Source organism: Oryzias latipes, chromosome 3 (assembly GCF_053564925.1).
Source record: "Oryzias latipes strain Hd-rR chromosome 3, Olatipes_Hd-rR_3.1".
Classification (NCBI taxonomy): domain Eukaryota; kingdom Metazoa; phylum Chordata; class Actinopteri; order Beloniformes; family Adrianichthyidae; genus Oryzias; species Oryzias latipes.
In genome coordinates, this window is record NC_136239.1 from 1,855,105 (window position 1) to 1,871,312 (window position 16,208).

Genomic DNA, 16,208 nt, shown 5'->3' on the forward strand with positions numbered 1-16,208 from the left:
ACAAGCCTGCACCCTCTAGAAACGCTGCAGTCTGGGTGACGAGGCCGCGCAGGTGTGTGTGTGCGCATCCAAGGCCTCTTTGACGCACCTGCCGTGGTGAAAGGTCACCGTTTTGGCTGCAGGTGGGTGTGTCCGCTCAGCAGGTGCACCAATCAGCGCCACAGAGTGAGTGGGTGAAGGGGGTGCTGGGAGCAGGCTGGAGTGTGGCGCACGCAGCGCTTAAAGGGCTCTGCTCCACACAACCCTTCGCTTACGGCCATACCACCCTGAACACGCCCGATCTCGTCCGATCTCGGAAGCTAAGCAGGGTCGGGCCTGGTTAGTACTTGGATGGGAGACCGCCTGGGAATACCAGGTGCTGTAAGTTTTCCCGCTTTTGCTGGCATCCACCAAAGAGAAGGAAAATCACTCTCACACACACACACGGGTTTGGGTACTTTGGTTTCCTTGTCGTGCAAATGTGTCTTCCTCTTTTTTCTCTCTGACACGACCCTTCTGTGACACATACGGCCACCAGAGAGCGCACTTGCCAGGAAATCAAACACACAGCTTTTCTTTTCTTTTCTTTTCTCTTCTTTTCTTTTTCTTTTTTTTTTTTTTTTTCTCTGACATGACCGTCCGGGCTTCTTCCAAACTCTTGAGCGAGCTTCAGAGCAGTCAGCACCGAGGTGCAAATGCACAAGCCTGCACCCTCTAGAAACGCTGCAGTCTGGGTGACGAGGCCGCGCAGGTGTGTGTGTGCGCATCCAAGGCCTCTTTGACGCACCTGCTGGGGTGAAAGGTCACCGTTTTGGCTGCAGGTGGGTGTGTCCGCTCAGCAGGTGCACCAATCAGCGCCACAGAGTGAGTGGGTGAAGGGGGTGCTGGGAGCAGGCTGGAGTGTGGCGCACGCAGCGCTTAAAGGGCTCTGCTCCACACAACCCTTCGCTTACGGCCATACCACCCTGAACACGCCCGATCTCGTCCGATCTCGGAAGCTAAGCAGGGTCGGGCCTGGTTAGTACTTGGATGGGAGACCGCCTGGGAATACCAGGTGCTGTAAGTTTTCCCGCTTTTGCTGGCATCCACCAAAGAGAAGGAAAATCACTCTCACACACACACACGGGTTTGGGTACTTTGGTTTCCTTGTCGTGCAAATGTGTCTTCCTCTTTTTTCTCTCTGACACGACCCTTCTGTGACACATACGGCCACCAGAGAGCGCACTTGCCAGGAAATCCAACACACAGCTTTGGGTTTCTTTTCTTTTCTTTTCTTTTCTTTTCTTTTCTTTTCTTTTCTTTTCTTTTCTTTTTCTTTTTTTTTTTTTTCTCTGACATGACCGTCCGGGCTTCTTCCAAACTCTTGAGCGAGCTTCAGAGCAGTCAGCACCGAGGTGCAAATGCACAAGCCTGCACCCTCTAGAAACGCTGCAGTCTGGGTGACGAGGCCGCGCAGGTGTGTGTGTGCGCATCCAAGGCCTCTTTGACGCACCTGCTGGGGTGAAAGGTCACCGTTTTGGCTGCAGGTGGGTGTGTCCGCTCAGCAGGTGCACCAATCAGCGCCACAGAGTGAGTGGGTGAAGGGGGTGCTGGGAGCAGGCTGGAGTGTGGCGCACGCAGCGCTTAAAGGGCTCTGCTCCACACAACCCTTCGCTTACGGCCATACCACCCTGAACACGCCCGATCTCGTCCGATCTCGGAAGCTAAGCAGGGTCGGGCCTGGTTAGTACTTGGATGGGAGACCGCCTGGGAATACCAGGTGCTGTAAGTTTTCCCGCTTTTGCTGGCATCCACCAAAGAGAAGGAAAATCACTCTCACACACACACACGGGTTTGGGTACTTTGGTTTCCTTGTCGTGCAAATGTGTCTTCCTCTTTTTTCTCTCTGACACGACCCTTCTGTGACACATACGGCCACCAGAGAGCGCACTTGCCAGGAAATCCAACACACAGCTTTGGGTTTCTTTTCTTTTCTTTTCTTTTCTTTTCTTTTCTTTTCTTTTCTTTTCTTTTCTTTTCTTTTTCTTTTTTTTTTTTTTCTCTGACATGACCGTCCGGGCTTCTTCCAAACTCTTGAGCGAGCTTCAGAGCAGTAAGCACCGAGGTGCAATGCACAAGCCTGCACCCTCTAGAAACGCTGCAGTCTGGGTGACGAGGCCGCGCAGGTGTGTGTGTGCGCATCCAAGGCCTCTTTGACGCACCTGCCGTGGTGAAAGGTCACCGTTTTGGCTGCAGGTGGGTGTGTCCGCTCAGCAGGTGCACCAATCAGCGCCACAGAGTGAGTGGGTGAAGGGGGTGCTGGGAGCAGGCTGGAGTGTGGCGCACGCAGCGCTTAAAGGGCTCTGCTCCACACAACCCTTCGCTTACGGCCATACCACCCTGAACACGCCCGATCTCGTCCGATCTCGGAAGCTAAGCAGGGTCGGGCCTGGTTAGTACTTGGATGGGAGACCGCCTGGGAATACCAGGTGCTGTAAGTTTTCCCGCTTTTGCTGGCATCCACCAAAGAGAAGGAAAATCACTCTCACACACACACACGGGTTTGGGTACTTTGGTTTCCTTGTCGTGCAAATGTGTCTTCCTCTTTTTTCTCTCTGACACGACCCTTCTGTGACACATACGGCCACCAGAGAGCGCACTTGCCAGGAAATCCAACACACAGCTTTGGGTTTCTTTTCTTTTCTTTTCTTTTCTTTTCTTTTCTTTTCTTTTCTTTTCTTTTCTTTTCTTTTCTTTTCTTTTCTTTTCTTTTCTTTTCTTTTCTTTTTCTTTTTTTTTTTTTTCTCTGACATGACCGTCCGGGCTTCTTCCAAACTCTTGAGCGAGCTTCAGAGCAGTAAGCACCGAGGTGCAATGCACAAGCCTGCACCCTCTAGAAACGCTGCAGTCTGGGTGACGAGGCCGCGCAGGTGTGTGTGTGCGCATCCAAGGCCTCTTTGACGCACCTGCCGTGGTGAAAGGTCACCGTTTTGGCTGCAGGTGGGTGTGTCCGCTCAGCAGGTGCACCAATCAGCGCCACAGAGTGAGTGGGTGAAGGGGGTGCTGGGAGCAGGCTGGAGTGTGGCGCACGCAGCGCTTAAAGGGCTCTGCTCCACACAACCCTTCGCTTACGGCCATACCACCCTGAACACGCCCGATCTCGTCCGATCTCGGAAGCTAAGCAGGGTCGGGCCTGGTTAGTACTTGGATGGGAGACCGCCTGGGAATACCAGGTGCTGTAAGTTTTCCCGCTTTTGCTGGCATCCACCAAAGAGAAGGAAAATCACTCTCACACACACACACGGGTTTGGGTACTTTGGTTTCCTTGTCGTGCAAATGTGTCTTCCTCTTTTTTCTCTCTGACACGACCCTTCTGTGACACATACGGCCACCAGAGAGCGCACTTGCCAGGAAATCAAACACACAGCTTTTCTTTTCTTTTCTTTTCTCTTCTTTTCTTTTTCTTTTTTTTTTTTTTTTTCTCTGACATGACCGTCCGGGCTTCTTCCAAACTCTTGAGCGAGCTTCAGAGCAGTCAGCACCGAGGTGCAAATGCACAAGCCTGCACCCTCTAGAAACGCTGCAGTCTGGGTGACGAGGCCGCGCAGGTGTGTGTGTGCGCATCCAAGGCCTCTTTGACGCACCTGCTGGGGTGAAAGGTCACCGTTTTGGCTGCAGGTGGGTGTGTCCGCTCAGCAGGTGCACCAATCAGCGCCACAGAGTGAGTGGGTGAAGGGGGTGCTGGGAGCAGGCTGGAGTGTGGCGCACGCAGCGCTTAAAGGGCTCTGCTCCACACAACCCTTCGCTTACGGCCATACCACCCTGAACACGCCCGATCTCGTCCGATCTCGGAAGCTAAGCAGGGTCGGGCCTGGTTAGTACTTGGATGGGAGACCGCCTGGGAATACCAGGTGCTGTAAGTTTTCCCGCTTTTGCTGGCATCCACCAAAGAGAAGGAAAATCACTCTCACACACACACACGGGTTTGGGTACTTTGGTTTCCTTGTCGTGCAAATGTGTCTTCCTCTTTTTTCTCTCTGACACGACCCTTCTGTGACACATACGGCCACCAGAGAGCGCACTTGCCAGGAAATCCAACACACAGCTTTGGGTTTCTTTTCTTTTCTTTTCTTTTCTTTTCTTTTCTTTTCTTTTCTTTTCTTTTCTTTTCTTTTCTTTTTCTTTTTTTTTTTTTTCTCTGACATGACCGTCCGGGCTTCTTCCAAACTCTTGAGCGAGCTTCAGAGCAGTAAGCACCGAGGTGCAATGCACAAGCCTGCACCCTCTAGAAACGCTGCAGTCTGGGTGACGAGGCCGCGCAGGTGTGTGTGTGCGCATCCAAGGCCTCTTTGACGCACCTGCCGTGGTGAAAGGTCACCGTTTTGGCTGCAGGTGGGTGTGTCCGCTCAGCAGGTGCACCAATCAGCGCCACAGAGTGAGTGGGTGAAGGGGGTGCTGGGAGCAGGCTGGAGTGTGGCGCACGCAGCGCTTAAAGGGCTCTGCTCCACACAACCCTTCGCTTACGGCCATACCACCCTGAACACGCCCGATCTCGTCCGATCTCGGAAGCTAAGCAGGGTCGGGCCTGGTTAGTACTTGGATGGGAGACCGCCTGGGAATACCAGGTGCTGTAAGTTTTCCCGCTTTTGCTGGCATCCACCAAAGAGAAGGAAAATCACTCTCACACACACACACGGGTTTGGGTACTTTGGTTTCCTTGTCGTGCAAATGTGTCTTCCTCTTTTTTCTCTCTGACACGACCCTTCTGTGACACATACGGCCACCAGAGAGCGCACTTGCCAGGAAATCAAACACACAGCTTTTCTTTTCTTTTCTTTTCTCTTCTTTTCTTTTTCTTTTTTTTTTTTTTTTTCTCTGACATGACCGTCCGGGCTTCTTCCAAACTCTTGAGCGAGCTTCAGAGCAGTCAGCACCGAGGTGCAAATGCACAAGCCTGCACCCTCTAGAAACGCTGCAGTCTGGGTGACGAGGCCGCGCAGGTGTGTGTGTGCGCATCCAAGGCCTCTTTGACGCACCTGCTGGGGTGAAAGGTCACCGTTTTGGCTGCAGGTGGGTGTGTCCGCTCAGCAGGTGCACCAATCAGCGCCACAGAGTGAGTGGGTGAAGGGGGTGCTGGGAGCAGGCTGGAGTGTGGCGCACGCAGCGCTTAAAGGGCTCTGCTCCACACAACCCTTCGCTTACGGCCATACCACCCTGAACACGCCCGATCTCGTCCGATCTCGGAAGCTAAGCAGGGTCGGGCCTGGTTAGTACTTGGATGGGAGACCGCCTGGGAATACCAGGTGCTGTAAGTTTTCCCGCTTTTGCTGGCATCCACCAAAGAGAAGGAAAATCACTCTCACACACACACACGGGTTTGGGTACTTTGGTTTCCTTGTCGTGCAAATGTGTCTTCCTCTTTTTTCTCTCTGACACGACCCTTCTGTGACACATACGGCCACCAGAGAGCGCACTTGCCAGGAAATCCAACACACAGCTTTGGGTTTCTTTTCTTTTCTTTTCTTTTCTTTTCTTTTCTTTTCTTTTCTTTTCTTTTCTTTTCTTTTCTTTTCTTTTTCTTTTTTTTTTTTTTCTCTGACATGACCGTCCGGGCTTCTTCCAAACTCTTGAGCGAGCTTCAGAGCAGTCAGCACCGAGGTGCAAATGCACAAGCCTGCACCCTCTAGAAACGCTGCAGTCTGGGTGACGAGGCCGCGCAGGTGTGTGTGTGCGCATCCAAGGCCTCTTTGACGCACCTGCTGGGGTGAAAGGTCACCGTTTTGGCTGCAGGTGGGTGTGTCCGCTCAGCAGGTGCACCAATCAGCGCCACAGAGTGAGTGGGTGAAGGGGGTGCTGGGAGCAGGCTGGAGTGTGGCGCACGCAGCGCTTAAAGGGCTCTGCTCCACACAACCCTTCGCTTACGGCCATACCACCCTGAACACGCCCGATCTCGTCCGATCTCGGAAGCTAAGCAGGGTCGGGCCTGGTTAGTACTTGGATGGGAGACCGCCTGGGAATACCAGGTGCTGTAAGTTTTCCCGCTTTTGCTGGCATCCACCAAAGAGAAGGAAAATCACTCTCACACACACACACGGGTTTGGGTACTTTGGTTTCCTTGTCGTGCAAATGTGTCTTCCTCTTTTTTCTCTCTGACACGACCCTTCTGTGACACATACGGCCACCAGAGAGCGCACTTGCCAGGAAATCAAACACACAGCTTTTCTTTTCTTTTCTTTTCTCTTCTTTTCTTTTTCTTTTTTTTTTTTTTTTTCTCTGACATGACCGTCCGGGCTTCTTCCAAACTCTTGAGCGAGCTTCAGAGCAGTCAGCACCGAGGTGCAAATGCACAAGCCTGCACCCTCTAGAAACGCTGCAGTCTGGGTGACGAGGCCGCGCAGGTGTGTGTGTGCGCATCCAAGGCCTCTTTGACGCACCTGCTGGGGTGAAAGGTCACCGTTTTGGCTGCAGGTGGGTGTGTCCGCTCAGCAGGTGCACCAATCAGCGCCACAGAGTGAGTGGGTGAAGGGGGTGCTGGGAGCAGGCTGGAGTGTGGCGCACGCAGCGCTTAAAGGGCTCTGCTCCACACAACCCTTCGCTTACGGCCATACCACCCTGAACACGCCCGATCTCGTCCGATCTCGGAAGCTAAGCAGGGTCGGGCCTGGTTAGTACTTGGATGGGAGACCGCCTGGGAATACCAGGTGCTGTAAGTTTTCCCGCTTTTGCTGGCATCCACCAAAGAGAAGGAAAATCACTCTCACACACACACACGGGTTTGGGTACTTTGGTTTCCTTGTCGTGCAAATGTGTCTTCCTCTTTTTTCTCTCTGACACGACCCTTCTGTGACACATACGGCCACCAGAGAGCGCACTTGCCAGGAAATCCAACACACAGCTTTGGGTTTCTTTTCTCTTCTTTTCTTGTCTCTTCTTTTCTTTTCTTTTCTTTTCTTTTCTTTTCTTTTCTTTTCTTTTCTTTTTCTTTTTTTTTTTTTTCTCTGACATGACCGTCCGGGCTTCTTCCAAACTCTTGAGCGAGCTTCAGAGCAGTAAGCACCGAGGTGCAATGCACAAGCCTGCACCCTCTAGAAACGCTGCAGTCTGGGTGACGAGGCCGCGCAGGTGTGTGTGTGCGCATCCAAGGCCTCTTTGACGCACCTGCCGTGGTGAAAGGTCACCGTTTTGGCTGCAGGTGGGTGTGTCCGCTCAGCAGGTGCACCAATCAGCGCCACAGAGTGAGTGGGTGAAGGGGGTGCTGGGAGCAGGCTGGAGTGTGGCGCACGCAGCGCTTAAAGGGCTCTGCTCCACACAACCCTTCGCTTACGGCCATACCACCCTGAACACGCCCGATCTCGTCCGATCTCGGAAGCTAAGCAGGGTCGGGCCTGGTTAGTACTTGGATGGGAGACCGCCTGGGAATACCAGGTGCTGTAAGTTTTCCCGCTTTTGCTGGCATCCACCAAAGAGAAGGAAAATCACTCTCACACACACACACGGGTTTGGGTACTTTGGTTTCCTTGTCGTGCAAATGTGTCTTCCTCTTTTTTCTCTCTGACACGACCCTTCTGTGACACATACGGCCACCAGAGAGCGCACTTGCCAGGAAATCAAACACACAGCTTTTCTTTTCTTTTCTTTTCTCTTCTTTTCTTTTTCTTTTTTTTTTTTTTTTTCTCTGACATGACCGTCCGGGCTTCTTCCAAACTCTTGAGCGAGCTTCAGAGCAGTCAGCACCGAGGTGCAAATGCACAAGCCTGCACCCTCTAGAAACGCTGCAGTCTGGGTGACGAGGCCGCGCAGGTGTGTGTGTGCGCATCCAAGGCCTCTTTGACGCACCTGCTGGGGTGAAAGGTCACCGTTTTGGCTGCAGGTGGGTGTGTCCGCTCAGCAGGTGCACCAATCAGCGCCACAGAGTGAGTGGGTGAAGGGGGTGCTGGGAGCAGGCTGGAGTGTGGCGCACGCAGCGCTTAAAGGGCTCTGCTCCACACAACCCTTCGCTTACGGCCATACCACCCTGAACACGCCCGATCTCGTCCGATCTCGGAAGCTAAGCAGGGTCGGGCCTGGTTAGTACTTGGATGGGAGACCGCCTGGGAATACCAGGTGCTGTAAGTTTTCCCGCTTTTGCTGGCATCCACCAAAGAGAAGGAAAATCACTCTCACACACACACACGGGTTTGGGTACTTTGGTTTCCTTGTCGTGCAAATGTGTCTTCCTCTTTTTTCTCTCTGACACGACCCTTCTGTGACACATACGGCCACCAGAGAGCGCACTTGCCAGGAAATCAAACACACAGCTTTTCTTTTCTTTTCTTTTCTCTTCTTTTCTTTTTCTTTTTTTTTTTTTTTTTCTCTGACATGACCGTCCGGGCTTCTTCCAAACTCTTGAGCGAGCTTCAGAGCAGTCAGCACCGAGGTGCAAATGCACAAGCCTGCACCCTCTAGAAACGCTGCAGTCTGGGTGACGAGGCCGCGCAGGTGTGTGTGTGCGCATCCAAGGCCTCTTTGACGCACCTGCTGGGGTGAAAGGTCACCGTTTTGGCTGCAGGTGGGTGTGTCCGCTCAGCAGGTGCACCAATCAGCGCCACAGAGTGAGTGGGTGAAGGGGGTGCTGGGAGCAGGCTGGAGTGTGGCGCACGCAGCGCTTAAAGGGCTCTGCTCCACACAACCCTTCGCTTACGGCCATACCACCCTGAACACGCCCGATCTCGTCCGATCTCGGAAGCTAAGCAGGGTCGGGCCTGGTTAGTACTTGGATGGGAGACCGCCTGGGAATACCAGGTGCTGTAAGTTTTCCCGCTTTTGCTGGCATCCACCAAAGAGAAGGAAAATCACTCTCACACACACACACGGGTTTGGGTACTTTGGTTTCCTTGTCGTGCAAATGTGTCTTCCTCTTTTTTCTCTCTGACACGACCCTTCTGTGACACATACGGCCACCAGAGAGCGCACTTGCCAGGAAATCCAACACACAGCTTTGGGTTTCTTTTCTTTTCTTTTCTTTTCTTTTCTTTTCTTTTCTTTTCTTTTCTTTTCTTTTCTTTTCTTTTCTTTTCTTTTTCTTTTTTTTTTTTTTCTCTGACATGACCGTCCGGGCTTCTTCCAAACTCTTGAGCGAGCTTCAGAGCAGTAAGCACCGAGGTGCAATGCACAAGCCTGCACCCTCTAGAAACGCTGCAGTCTGGGTGACGAGGCCGCGCAGGTGTGTGTGTGCGCATCCAAGGCCTCTTTGACGCACCTGCCGTGGTGAAAGGTCACCGTTTTGGCTGCAGGTGGGTGTGTCCGCTCAGCAGGTGCACCAATCAGCGCCACAGAGTGAGTGGGTGAAGGGGGTGCTGGGAGCAGGCTGGAGTGTGGCGCACGCAGCGCTTAAAGGGCTCTGCTCCACACAACCCTTCGCTTACGGCCATACCACCCTGAACACGCCCGATCTCGTCCGATCTCGGAAGCTAAGCAGGGTCGGGCCTGGTTAGTACTTGGATGGGAGACCGCCTGGGAATACCAGGTGCTGTAAGTTTTCCCGCTTTTGCTGGCATCCACCAAAGAGAAGGAAAATCACTCTCACACACACACACGGGTTTGGGTACTTTGGTTTCCTTGTCGTGCAAATGTGTCTTCCTCTTTTTTCTCTCTGACACGACCCTTCTGTGACACATACGGCCACCAGAGAGCGCACTTGCCAGGAAATCAAACACACAGCTTTTCTTTTCTTTTCTTTTCTCTTCTTTTCTTTTTCTTTTTTTTTTTTTTTTTCTCTGACATGACCGTCCGGGCTTCTTCCAAACTCTTGAGCGAGCTTCAGAGCAGTCAGCACCGAGGTGCAAATGCACAAGCCTGCACCCTCTAGAAACGCTGCAGTCTGGGTGACGAGGCCGCGCAGGTGTGTGTGTGCGCATCCAAGGCCTCTTTGACGCACCTGCTGGGGTGAAAGGTCACCGTTTTGGCTGCAGGTGGGTGTGTCCGCTCAGCAGGTGCACCAATCAGCGCCACAGAGTGAGTGGGTGAAGGGGGTGCTGGGAGCAGGCTGGAGTGTGGCGCACGCAGCGCTTAAAGGGCTCTGCTCCACACAACCCTTCGCTTACGGCCATACCACCCTGAACACGCCCGATCTCGTCCGATCTCGGAAGCTAAGCAGGGTCGGGCCTGGTTAGTACTTGGATGGGAGACCGCCTGGGAATACCAGGTGCTGTAAGTTTTCCCGCTTTTGCTGGCATCCACCAAAGAGAAGGAAAATCACTCTCACACACACACACGGGTTTGGGTACTTTGGTTTCCTTGTCGTGCAAATGTGTCTTCCTCTTTTTTCTCTCTGACACGACCCTTCTGTGACACATACGGCCACCAGAGAGCGCACTTGCCAGGAAATCCAACACACAGCTTTGGGTTTCTTTTCTTTTCTTTTCTTTTCTTTTCTTTTCTTTTCTTTTCTTTTCTTTTCTTTTCTTTTCTTTTCTTTTCTTTTCTTTTCTTTTCTTTTTCTTTTTTTTTTTTTTCTCTGACATGACCGTCCGGGCTTCTTCCAAACTCTTGAGCGAGCTTCAGAGCAGTAAGCACCGAGGTGCAATGCACAAGCCTGCACCCTCTAGAAACGCTGCAGTCTGGGTGACGAGGCCGCGCAGGTGTGTGTGTGCGCATCCAAGGCCTCTTTGACGCACCTGCCGTGGTGAAAGGTCACCGTTTTGGCTGCAGGTGGGTGTGTCCGCTCAGCAGGTGCACCAATCAGCGCCACAGAGTGAGTGGGTGAAGGGGGTGCTGGGAGCAGGCTGGAGTGTGGCGCACGCAGCGCTTAAAGGGCTCTGCTCCACACAACCCTTCGCTTACGGCCATACCACCCTGAACACGCCCGATCTCGTCCGATCTCGGAAGCTAAGCAGGGTCGGGCCTGGTTAGTACTTGGATGGGAGACCGCCTGGGAATACCAGGTGCTGTAAGTTTTCCCGCTTTTGCTGGCATCCACCAAAGAGAAGGAAAATCACTCTCACACACACACACGGGTTTGGGTACTTTGGTTTCCTTGTCGTGCAAATGTGTCTTCCTCTTTTTTCTCTCTGACACGACCCTTCTGTGACACATACGGCCACCAGAGAGCGCACTTGCCAGGAAATCAAACACACAGCTTTTCTTTTCTTTTCTTTTCTCTTCTTTTCTTTTTCTTTTTTTTTTTTTTTTTCTCTGACATGACCGTCCGGGCTTCTTCCAAACTCTTGAGCGAGCTTCAGAGCAGTCAGCACCGAGGTGCAAATGCACAAGCCTGCACCCTCTAGAAACGCTGCAGTCTGGGTGACGAGGCCGCGCAGGTGTGTGTGTGCGCATCCAAGGCCTCTTTGACGCACCTGCTGGGGTGAAAGGTCACCGTTTTGGCTGCAGGTGGGTGTGTCCGCTCAGCAGGTGCACCAATCAGCGCCACAGAGTGAGTGGGTGAAGGGGGTGCTGGGAGCAGGCTGGAGTGTGGCGCACGCAGCGCTTAAAGGGCTCTGCTCCACACAACCCTTCGCTTACGGCCATACCACCCTGAACACGCCCGATCTCGTCCGATCTCGGAAGCTAAGCAGGGTCGGGCCTGGTTAGTACTTGGATGGGAGACCGCCTGGGAATACCAGGTGCTGTAAGTTTTCCCGCTTTTGCTGGCATCCACCAAAGAGAAGGAAAATCACTCTCACACACACACACGGGTTTGGGTACTTTGGTTTCCTTGTCGTGCAAATGTGTCTTCCTCTTTTTTCTCTCTGACACGACCCTTCTGTGACACATACGGCCACCAGAGAGCGCACTTGCCAGGAAATCCAACACACAGCTTTGGGTTTCTTTTCTTTTCTTTTCTTTTCTTTTCTTTTCTTTTCTTTTCTTTTCTTTTCTTTTCTTTTCTTTTCTTTTTCTTTTTTTTTTTTTTCTCTGACATGACCGTCCGGGCTTCTTCCAAACTCTTGAGCGAGCTTCAGAGCAGTCAGCACCGAGGTGCAAATGCACAAGCCTGCACCCTCTAGAAACGCTGCAGTCTGGGTGACGAGGCCGCGCAGGTGTGTGTGTGCGCATCCAAGGCCTCTTTGACGCACCTGCTGGGGTGAAAGGTCACCGTTTTGGCTGCAGGTGGGTGTGTCCGCTCAGCAGGTGCACCAATCAGCGCCACAGAGTGAGTGGGTGAAGGGGGTGCTGGGAGCAGGCTGGAGTGTGGCGCACGCAGCGCTTAAAGGGCTCTGCTCCACACAACCCTTCGCTTACGGCCATACCACCCTGAACACGCCCGATCTCGTCCGATCTCGGAAGCTAAGCAGGGTCGGGCCTGGTTAGTACTTGGATGGGAGACCGCCTGGGAATACCAGGTGCTGTAAGTTTTCCCGCTTTTGCTGGCATCCACCAAAGAGAAGGAAAATCACTCTCACACACACACACGGGTTTGGGTACTTTGGTTTCCTTGTCGTGCAAATGTGTCTTCCTCTTTTTTCTCTCTGACACGACCCTTCTGTGACACATACGGCCACCAGAGAGCGCACTTGCCAGGAAATCAAACACACAGCTTTTCTTTTCTTTTCTTTTCTCTTCTTTTCTTTTTCTTTTTTTTTTTTTTTTTCTCTGACATGACCGTCCGGGCTTCTTCCAAACTCTTGAGCGAGCTTCAGAGCAGTCAGCACCGAGGTGCAAATGCACAAGCCTGCACCCTCTAGAAACGCTGCAGTCTGGGTGACGAGGCCGCGCAGGTGTGTGTGTGCGCATCCAAGGCCTCTTTGACGCACCTGCTGGGGTGAAAGGTCACCGTTTTGGCTGCAGGTGGGTGTGTCCGCTCAGCAGGTGCACCAATCAGCGCCACAGAGTGAGTGGGTGAAGGGGGTGCTGGGAGCAGGCTGGAGTGTGGCGCACGCAGCGCTTAAAGGGCTCTGCTCCACACAACCCTTCGCTTACGGCCATACCACCCTGAACACGCCCGATCTCGTCCGATCTCGGAAGCTAAGCAGGGTCGGGCCTGGTTAGTACTTGGATGGGAGACCGCCTGGGAATACCAGGTGCTGTAAGTTTTCCCGCTTTTGCTGGCATCCACCAAAGAGAAGGAAAATCACTCTCACACACACACACGGGTTTGGGTACTTTGGTTTCCTTGTCGTGCAAATGTGTCTTCCTCTTTTTTCTCTCTGACACGACCCTTCTGTGACACATACGGCCACCAGAGAGCGCACTTGCCAGGAAATCCAACACACAGCTTTGGGTTTCTTTTCTCTTCTTTTCTTGTCTCTTCTTTTCTTTTCTTTTCTTTTCTTTTCTTTTCTTTTCTTTTCTTTTCTTTTTCTTTTTTTTTTTTTTCTCTGACATGACCGTCCGGGCTTCTTCCAAACTCTTGAGCGAGCTTCAGAGCAGTAAGCACCGAGGTGCAATGCACAAGCCTGCACCCTCTAGAAACGCTGCAGTCTGGGTGACGAGGCCGCGCAGGTGTGTGTGTGCGCATCCAAGGCCTCTTTGACGCACCTGCCGTGGTGAAAGGTCACCGTTTTGGCTGCAGGTGGGTGTGTCCGCTCAGCAGGTGCACCAATCAGCGCCACAGAGTGAGTGGGTGAAGGGGGTGCTGGGAGCAGGCTGGAGTGTGGCGCACGCAGCGCTTAAAGGGCTCTGCTCCACACAACCCTTCGCTTACGGCCATACCACCCTGAACACGCCCGATCTCGTCCGATCTCGGAAGCTAAGCAGGGTCGGGCCTGGTTAGTACTTGGATGGGAGACCGCCTGGGAATACCAGGTGCTGTAAGTTTTCCCGCTTTTGCTGGCATCCACCAAAGAGAAGGAAAATCACTCTCACACACACACACGGGTTTGGGTACTTTGGTTTCCTTGTCGTGCAAATGTGTCTTCCTCTTTTTTCTCTCTGACACGACCCTTCTGTGACACATACGGCCACCAGAGAGCGCACTTGCCAGGAAATCAAACACACAGCTTTTCTTTTCTTTTCTTTTCTCTTCTTTTCTTTTTCTTTTTTTTTTTTTTTTTCTCTGACATGACCGTCCGGGCTTCTTCCAAACTCTTGAGCGAGCTTCAGAGCAGTCAGCACCGAGGTGCAAATGCACAAGCCTGCACCCTCTAGAAACGCTGCAGTCTGGGTGACGAGGCCGCGCAGGTGTGTGTGTGCGCATCCAAGGCCTCTTTGACGCACCTGCTGGGGTGAAAGGTCACCGTTTTGGCTGCAGGTGGGTGTGTCCGCTCAGCAGGTGCACCAATCAGCGCCACAGAGTGAGTGGGTGAAGGGGGTGCTGGGAGCAGGCTGGAGTGTGGCGCACGCAGCGCTTAAAGGGCTCTGCTCCACACAACCCTTCGCTTACGGCCATACCACCCTGAACACGCCCGATCTCGTCCGATCTCGGAAGCTAAGCAGGGTCGGGCCTGGTTAGTACTTGGATGGGAGACCGCCTGGGAATACCAGGTGCTGTAAGTTTTCCCGCTTTTGCTGGCATCCACCAAAGAGAAGGAAAATCACTCTCACACACACACACGGGTTTGGGTACTTTGGTTTCCTTGTCGTGCAAATGTGTCTTCCTCTTTTTTCTCTCTGACACGACCCTTCTGTGACACATACGGCCACCAGAGAGCGCACTTGCCAGGAAATCAAACACACAGCTTTTCTTTTCTTTTCTTTTCTCTTCTTTTCTTTTTCTTTTTTTTTTTTTTTTTCTCTGACATGACCGTCCGGGCTTCTTCCAAACTCTTGAGCGAGCTTCAGAGCAGTCAGCACCGAGGTGCAAATGCACAAGCCTGCACCCTCTAGAAACGCTGCAGTCTGGGTGACGAGGCCGCGCAGGTGTGTGTGTGCGCATCCAAGGCCTCTTTGACGCACCTGCTGGGGTGAAAGGTCACCGTTTTGGCTGCAGGTGGGTGTGTCCGCTCAGCAGGTGCACCAATCAGCGCCACAGAGTGAGTGGGTGAAGGGGGTGCTGGGAGCAGGCTGGAGTGTGGCGCACGCAGCGCTTAAAGGGCTCTGCTCCACACAACCCTTCGCTTACGGCCATACCACCCTGAACACGCCCGATCTCGTCCGATCTCGGAAGCTAAGCAGGGTCGGGCCTGGTTAGTACTTGGATGGGAGACCGCCTGGGAATACCAGGTGCTGTAAGTTTTCCCGCTTTTGCTGGCATCCACCAAAGAGAAGGAAAATCACTCTCACACACACACACGGGTTTGGGTACTTTGGTTTCCTTGTCGTGCAAATGTGTCTTCCTCTTTTTTCTCTCTGACACGACCCTTCTGTGACACATACGGCCACCAGAGAGCGCACTTGCCAGGAAATCCAACACACAGCTTTGGGTTTCTTTTCTTTTCTTTTCTTTTCTTTTCTTTTCTTTTCTTTTCTTTTCTTTTCTTTTCTTTTCTTTTCTTTTCTTTTTCTTTTTTTTTTTTTTCTCTGACATGACCGTCCGGGCTTCTTCCAAACTCTTGAGCGAGCTTCAGAGCAGTAAGCACCGAGGTGCAATGCACAAGCCTGCACCCTCTAGAAACGCTGCAGTCTGGGTGACGAGGCCGCGCAGGTGTGTGTGTGCGCATCCAAGGCCTCTTTGACGCACCTGCCGTGGTGAAAGGTCACCGTTTTGGCTGCAGGTGGGTGTGTCCGCTCAGCAGGTGCACCAATCAGCGCCACAGAGTGAGTGGGTGAAGGGGGTGCTGGGAGCAGGCTGGAGTGTGGCGCACGCAGCGCTTAAAGGGCTCTGCTCCACACAACCCTTCGCTTACGGCCATACCACCCTGAACACGCCCGATCTCGTCCGATCTCGGAAGCTAAGCAGGGTCGGGCCTGGTTAGTACTTGGATGGGAGACCGCCTGGGAATACCAGGTGCTGTAAGTTTTCCCGCTTTTGCTGGCATCCACCAAAGAGAAGGAAAATCACTCTCACACACACACACGGGTTTGGGTACTTTGGTTTCCTTGTCGTGCAAATGTGTCTTCCTCTTTTTTCTCTCTGACACGACCCTTCTGTGACACATACGGCCACCAGAGAGCGCACTTGCCAGGAAATCAAACACACAGCTTTTCTTTTCTTTTCTTTTCTCTTCTTTTCTTTTTCTTTTTTTTTTTTTTTTTCTCTGACATGACCGTCCGGGCTTCTTCCAAACTCTTGAGCGAGCTTCAGAGCAGTCAGCACCGAGGTGCAAATGCACAAGCCTGCACCCTCTAGAAACGCTGCAGTCTGGGTGACGAGGCCGCGCAGGTGTGTGTGTGCGCATCCAAGGCCTCTTTGACGCACCTGCTGGGGTGAAAGGTCACCGTTTTGGCTGCAGGTG

The 16,208-nt window shown here is 52.8% G+C and overlaps 1 protein-coding gene and 23 non-coding genes across 24 annotated transcripts in view; all 24 read left to right on the top strand.

Moving 5' to 3' along the window:
* Nucleotides 1-16,208, top strand: part of LOC144990914 (uncharacterized) — a 236,496-nt gene that overhangs the window by 35,812 nt on the left and 184,476 nt on the right. The gene's annotated exons all lie outside the window — the stretch shown is intronic.
* Nucleotides 249-367, top strand: LOC144991250 (5S ribosomal RNA). The gene has a single exon (XR_013655231.1). It is a non-coding gene; the product is annotated as a 5S ribosomal RNA (ribosomal RNA).
* Nucleotides 927-1,045, top strand: LOC144991251 (5S ribosomal RNA). Its single transcript, XR_013655232.1, has one exon. It is a non-coding gene; the product is annotated as a 5S ribosomal RNA (ribosomal RNA).
* On the top strand, nt 1,632-1,750 carry LOC144991252 (5S ribosomal RNA). Its single transcript, XR_013655233.1, has one exon. It is a non-coding gene; the product is annotated as a 5S ribosomal RNA (ribosomal RNA).
* On the top strand, nt 2,341-2,459 carry LOC144991253 (5S ribosomal RNA). Its single transcript, XR_013655234.1, has one exon. It is a non-coding gene; the product is annotated as a 5S ribosomal RNA (ribosomal RNA).
* LOC144991254 (5S ribosomal RNA) lies at nt 3,085-3,203 on the top strand. The gene has a single exon (XR_013655235.1). It is a non-coding gene; the product is annotated as a 5S ribosomal RNA (ribosomal RNA).
* Nucleotides 3,763-3,881, top strand: LOC144991255 (5S ribosomal RNA). Its single transcript, XR_013655236.1, has one exon. It is a non-coding gene; the product is annotated as a 5S ribosomal RNA (ribosomal RNA).
* On the top strand, nt 4,477-4,595 carry LOC144991256 (5S ribosomal RNA). Its single transcript, XR_013655237.1, has one exon. It is a non-coding gene; the product is annotated as a 5S ribosomal RNA (ribosomal RNA).
* Nucleotides 5,155-5,273, top strand: LOC144991257 (5S ribosomal RNA). Its single transcript, XR_013655238.1, has one exon. It is a non-coding gene; the product is annotated as a 5S ribosomal RNA (ribosomal RNA).
* On the top strand, nt 5,875-5,993 carry LOC144991258 (5S ribosomal RNA). The gene has a single exon (XR_013655239.1). It is a non-coding gene; the product is annotated as a 5S ribosomal RNA (ribosomal RNA).
* On the top strand, nt 6,553-6,671 carry LOC144991259 (5S ribosomal RNA). Its single transcript, XR_013655240.1, has one exon. It is a non-coding gene; the product is annotated as a 5S ribosomal RNA (ribosomal RNA).
* LOC144991260 (5S ribosomal RNA) lies at nt 7,277-7,395 on the top strand. Its single transcript, XR_013655241.1, has one exon. It is a non-coding gene; the product is annotated as a 5S ribosomal RNA (ribosomal RNA).
* On the top strand, nt 7,955-8,073 carry LOC144991261 (5S ribosomal RNA). The gene has a single exon (XR_013655242.1). It is a non-coding gene; the product is annotated as a 5S ribosomal RNA (ribosomal RNA).
* Nucleotides 8,633-8,751, top strand: LOC144991262 (5S ribosomal RNA). The gene has a single exon (XR_013655243.1). It is a non-coding gene; the product is annotated as a 5S ribosomal RNA (ribosomal RNA).
* Nucleotides 9,357-9,475, top strand: LOC144991263 (5S ribosomal RNA). The gene has a single exon (XR_013655244.1). It is a non-coding gene; the product is annotated as a 5S ribosomal RNA (ribosomal RNA).
* LOC144991264 (5S ribosomal RNA) lies at nt 10,035-10,153 on the top strand. Its single transcript, XR_013655245.1, has one exon. It is a non-coding gene; the product is annotated as a 5S ribosomal RNA (ribosomal RNA).
* On the top strand, nt 10,774-10,892 carry LOC144991265 (5S ribosomal RNA). Its single transcript, XR_013655246.1, has one exon. It is a non-coding gene; the product is annotated as a 5S ribosomal RNA (ribosomal RNA).
* LOC144991266 (5S ribosomal RNA) lies at nt 11,452-11,570 on the top strand. The gene has a single exon (XR_013655247.1). It is a non-coding gene; the product is annotated as a 5S ribosomal RNA (ribosomal RNA).
* On the top strand, nt 12,172-12,290 carry LOC144991267 (5S ribosomal RNA). Its single transcript, XR_013655248.1, has one exon. It is a non-coding gene; the product is annotated as a 5S ribosomal RNA (ribosomal RNA).
* On the top strand, nt 12,850-12,968 carry LOC144991268 (5S ribosomal RNA). The gene has a single exon (XR_013655249.1). It is a non-coding gene; the product is annotated as a 5S ribosomal RNA (ribosomal RNA).
* LOC144991269 (5S ribosomal RNA) lies at nt 13,574-13,692 on the top strand. Its single transcript, XR_013655250.1, has one exon. It is a non-coding gene; the product is annotated as a 5S ribosomal RNA (ribosomal RNA).
* On the top strand, nt 14,252-14,370 carry LOC144991270 (5S ribosomal RNA). The gene has a single exon (XR_013655251.1). It is a non-coding gene; the product is annotated as a 5S ribosomal RNA (ribosomal RNA).
* Nucleotides 14,930-15,048, top strand: LOC144991271 (5S ribosomal RNA). The gene has a single exon (XR_013655252.1). It is a non-coding gene; the product is annotated as a 5S ribosomal RNA (ribosomal RNA).
* LOC144991272 (5S ribosomal RNA) lies at nt 15,654-15,772 on the top strand. Its single transcript, XR_013655253.1, has one exon. It is a non-coding gene; the product is annotated as a 5S ribosomal RNA (ribosomal RNA).